This window comes from Lepeophtheirus salmonis, chromosome 1 (assembly GCF_016086655.4).
Source record: "Lepeophtheirus salmonis chromosome 1, UVic_Lsal_1.4, whole genome shotgun sequence".
NCBI lineage: Eukaryota > Metazoa > Arthropoda > Copepoda > Siphonostomatoida > Caligidae > Lepeophtheirus > Lepeophtheirus salmonis.
In genome coordinates, this window is record NC_052131.2 from 27,343,851 (window position 1) to 27,349,656 (window position 5,806).

Here is a 5,806-nt window from a genome sequence, read left to right on the forward strand (position 1 = left end):
ATCCCTCAACAATACTATAACTATTTATTATATAATTTATAGAAATTATATGCTGTTATATACATTTGTTATACTCCATGACATCAAATTTGTCTGTCTTGCCCAGCAGTCAGTACGCTAAATTCAATTGAAAATTCTAGCAACCCTGATTACATAATGGTCTAATTTTGTATTTCTATTATCCTTAGACAAGACAAAATAGGCCATCGAAAAAATTTTACTTATCCCCATAAAATTAAAGATGCTTATTTGTCAAGATTTTGAGCCATCCTATAATCTTTCTCCTAATAATTCTGGTTGTGTTGATGTATTTTTGTATATAGCATCTATGTGCAACGTACATAGATAGGTGTTGTACTTAATCATATACAAGTTTTTAGTTTCTGCAAGAAAATAAATGAAAAAATAATATTAAATATGTCAAAAATTACGTTGATTATGAGGACAAAATAAACTAATTCAAGATTAAGAAGCGAATAGAAAATTCAAAATTACTGATTATAAAGAATCTATCTTTAATTGGCCAACACCTGAATTTATACAGACACAAACGGTTGTGAAATATGGAATATTGATTCAAAATATTCCTCATCTAATTGTTTTAACGCCCCTATACACTGCATATAGTACATTCCAACTTTTTGAGCCACCTGCACTAGATAGACTGGTTTTCCTGGAAGAGTGAGCAAGAAAATTTAATATGGTAAAATTAATTTTTATTCTAAATTGAAAATGGGCTTTCGATTTCCATAACACTCCTATTCTGAAATAATGTGTGTAGTAAAGGGAAATCCTTTAATTTTTCAATAGATGGCTTTAATAATTTGTATCTTGCACTCTATAAGGGTGATTGGCTCCCACTTGATTTTGTTAGAAAGATAAGGTCCATTGTCAAAATGTGGAAAAAATAATAGAAATCGCATAATTCGACCGTCATGTAACACTATTTAAAGGTTAAGCATACACTTAATTAAAGTTCATTTACAGTTTTGTGTTTGATGAAGACAGTTGTGTGTTATAGCGTTCAAAAATTCAAGTAAAAAAAGAAAAAAAACCTATACATTCTTCAGTATCACTAAGATTTCGTTAATTTTCACTTCTCTACTTGTGCTAAACAAGACACTTTTTCCATAAATTGGGATCAAATATGACAACTACTTATTTACTGATAAGCTATACTTATCATTCCATTGTGAAGAAGTATGGATAGGACTAAGAGTACTTATAATATTGCTAAGGCTTCAACATATATTATTACAGGATGTCTAAGGTTTCAAAAGTAATATGATTATAACGAATGAGGATAAAGTATAAAGAAGCCTCCTTCATTAGCATTGTTACGTAGAAATGAGTTATTATAGAACAACGATGTACAAATATATTGAATATAAATACATAGGTTTGATACAGTTCTGAATACGACAACAATGTATACATAATTGTTATACTAGCCCTGAAATGTCTACACCTACACATCTAAGACTCTTTTTGCTGTTGTTGTCCATATTATATGTTACCATACAATAGACATATAATATGAAAGGAAATTTATATAAATCTACATAAGAAAAAAAATAATATATCTTTTTGATCATAAACCTCTTTAAAAGTTATAGATGCACATATATTAACGAAAAAACAGTGAATGATTTTTAGCTGGCCCGTGCTTTTTTTTTAAATTGGTAATATGAATTATGGTGGGATAACTAATCGGAACCCAATAATTTGGTGTTCTTCTGGAACCGGGAAAATAATTTTTAATTTGAGATTCCGATTCTTATTATTTATTAGTGGTATTTAACTATCTATTACTTTTCTAAGGTATAATTTATAAATTATACTTATTATTACTTGTAATTTAAATCAAGAAATTTTTGCTTTTTACAAAAAAATTTAATATTTGATTTTTTTTAAATTTAATTTTTCTAATTTTTTTCCAAAACAAATTAATTTCTGTAAATAATTATGCATTTTTGAAATTTTATCAAAAAATATAATAATACAAATTTTTTTTTAAATTTTTTTAAAACAGCTGGGGATTTGCGAAATTGTTTAAAAAAAACTTTATTACTTGAAATTTTTTTAATTTTTTAAGAATAATTGTGGATTTTGGAAATTTTTCTAAAAAAATTAAACTTTTTATGAATAGTTGTTTATTTTTGAAGAATTTAAAAAAAAATGAATTGTAGATTGGAAATTTTTTGGATTATTTTTGTATTACTAAAAAAAATTTATTTTTGCATTACTAAGAAAAAAAATAATTCAAAAACCAACTGTGCAGTCGATATTTGTACAAATCCTAGAGGCCTTTCGTCAAAAACTTTTGAATTTATTAAATTTAAAAACTTACTTTTGGGATTATATTTAGTAAAATATTGCTTAAGAAATATGAAGTACGCACTTTTATGACAATGGTAGCATTTATTTAAATTTTACTTTTCAAATATAACCAAGATTCGTTCCAATGACGTCACAAGAAATAGAAAGGGAGAGATATTATTTAATAGATCTGCTGTGCTTGTCTAGTCTTTTTCGTGTTGTCTAACCCTGTTCTTATAACATTGTTACTACAGGGCGAGTTTGTTGTTGTTGGCAACCTGAGCAATGTTTTTTTTTTCTATGTTCTCAAGCTGTTTTTATTATCCTTTCATTTTGGAGGAGATAACAAATAATTATTGAGTAAAGAAATATGTGACTATATGTATTCAAGAGAATTTTTATTAATTGATTAACTACGCGTGAGTGAGCTCATAAAAAAAACCGCGAGTAACCCTGATGATTTGTTGAAGAGTTATCTTCCATGGTATTAAGGCAAAGTGTGTCTGTTCATCGATCCCTAATTACTCCAGATAAATACAAGGTTCTACCACTAGTACATTAATGATTATAAAATTTGAAATTATCTTCTGTTCACACTAAAATATGTAATCAGCTAATTATAAAATTACCAATGTATTCTTCATTAAATATTAAAAATAGATGTATTAATTAGGTTGAGAATTGATGAGTGCATTTCATATTGAATATTAAAAGTATAAGAATTGCATGATTTATGACAAGTAAATAAAAAAACTAAATCATACTAATCAATTAAGATACGACAAAAGTTAATATCATGGAACAAAAAAATACATGTATCAAATAATGTAAATAAATGTAATTAGGTTCATTCTCAAGTCTTAGAAGATGAAAACAAAAGTTAGTACTTTTAATAATGATTATTTAGCTAATAATGATAATGAAAAAAAATTCTCATAAAAATACTGTAGTTTCTATTTTAATTAGTTAACAGCTAAGTGGAACACTGTATGATATTTTATATAAAATGTGCCTCTAATGTCTTTGGGACAAATAATGAATTGATTCATCTTATACATATATATTTATAAATATGCTTTTTTTTTGTTTCCTTTACGAACAGATCAGTCCAAAATTTAGCGAGAAGACTAATAAAATAACCAAATACAGGGTTGATCTTATCTAGTGGTAAATATCTTTTTAAATTTTCAATCTGGAATGAAATTGGTGCAAAATTACATCTAATTTCTGAACAGAGCACGGTGATATGGCTGGGAAGAGCAAAGAAGATTATTAATTTTCTCAATGCCAACAAAAATTCGGGCAAAGTTTTGCTCCTTTCTGATTAAAAATTTTTCAGCTCTGATGTCACTGTGAATAAGCAGAACAGCTTTGCTTTCACTCAAGACTGAGCTCCTTGTAATCGCGCCGCTAAGACACAGACCTTCCTGAGAGACAACTTTTAGCACGTTTGGGACCTCAACATGCGACAGCCCTCCAACATATCAACATATTAAATTTAGAGGGAGAAGTACTGTTTAGGGGGTTTGACTTCGTGTCAGGAGGATTCGACAGGAACATTTTTGCCTTTTACGTTTTTTTCTTGTACGGTTTTACCTTGCCGGTTTTTTTGCCTTGTATAAAATATAATAAATATAATCTAGTAGAACCCATAAAAAAATACTTAAACACCTAAAAAAAGCCTATTAGTTTTAAAAATTGTATGTTTGTTAACGTTTTAATAATTTGATACAATCGACTAATTACAATTGATGTAATAAAATAACAAATACAGAAGAGAAATTTAATCAACTCACCAATGATACATAACAATGATTTCATGGGAAAAAATTATTTGAAGGAATTTTAAATATAAACAATGGATTTGAATACTTTAACTCAACAAAACATCTAACTTAATACATCAATAATTAAAAAGGTTTTCGGTGATGTATCTGCAATCTATCCTAAACATATCAAAAAATAAAGACTAAATGAGATATATAATAGTGATATAGTAATAAATATAATTATTATTATATAACTGCAGATCCCCAGTTTTGGTCTTAAGTTTAGTCGGACACCCTTCTGACAATTTGAAGGATTTCCTGAGATAGTACAATACATTGATACAAGGGAGAGAGAAAAAAAAAGTAAATTATACGGTTTTTTGGGGCACCTTGTGGGGGATATAAAGCTGAGGGTAGGGATCAGGTTGATAAAAAGAAATAACAATTTTCTAAGTGACATAAGTTATTTTAGGGAATAAAACCTTCGGGACCTCAAGAGGGGTAAAATCTTCCCCGGCAGTTAGACTAACTATAGTGTGGGCCTCAAGCTACAAACTCACAGATAGTTATTTTAATTTTTAGATTTCATTGTAGGAGAAATTGAATGAAACACATCTTTAAAATGTCCAAAATTATTTAGTACATAAAGGGAGCGGGGATCAAATTGTCGCCAAAATACTTTTCTACAAAAAACAACACAAAATATACATTTTTTAACTTTTTATTGAAAATCAAAACTATGACGAGCATATAGGTATAGAGTAGCCATTCATTTGATATAATCACCGTTGGCATCAATAATTGCCTCAATACGGCCTCTGAACCGGCCGCAGGCTCTTCTGACCATCTCATTGTCCATGTTGCCGAATACCTCCTTGATGGAGTCCATCAGGCTAGACTTGATGCTATGGGGATGTATGTTGGTATGTCTCTCGACATAGCCCAAGACAAAATAGTCCAAAGGATTAAGGTTGGGAGAGTTAAGAGGCCACAAATCCTTGGTTAAGACGTCATAACAGTTCTCGGTTAACCACTGCATGGAGATTTTGGACACATCGCAGGGTGCTGAGTCCTGTTTCCACACCCAGGACCTGTCTCCGGCCTTCATGGACCTGGTAGGGTCATCCTCAACCATCTTCTTCACCTTGTCGACAAAGTCGGTGTCCCTGACCTTCCTGTCGGTGCCCTCCTCCTTGGGTGCCCTCTTTATGGTGGCATCAACATCCCAGGTGTCCTCTAGCTTATTACGGATACGCTGAACAGTCCGTAAATTCACTCCTAAGGTTGAAGCAATCGTCGAATTGGAGATTTCACCTCCATTATTAACCAATGCCATGACTACGGCGGAACTCGAAAGCTCCTTGTTCCACTTATAGCTCTTTATCTCCTCATATGATGACGGCATGATGCTAACTGAACTACGTATCGTCAGCTGACAAGAATAGCCTTCCTATTGGGTAACCGGTTTTTTATTTGATAATGTCGTCTTCAAGTTATCAAGGTTTTAAGTAGGCGACAATTTGATTCCCGCTCCCTGTAGAAGACCGTTGGAATAGAGGGACTGAAGTGATATTTGGACAATGAGTAGGTGGTATAGGCTCCTAAAACTACACTTAGTAACTAACCTTCTTATAAAATAAACACATTTATTGAAATATGCCATACCATTTATTAAAAAAAGCCGTTTGAGAAAAGAAATCATAAAAAAGTTATTTGAA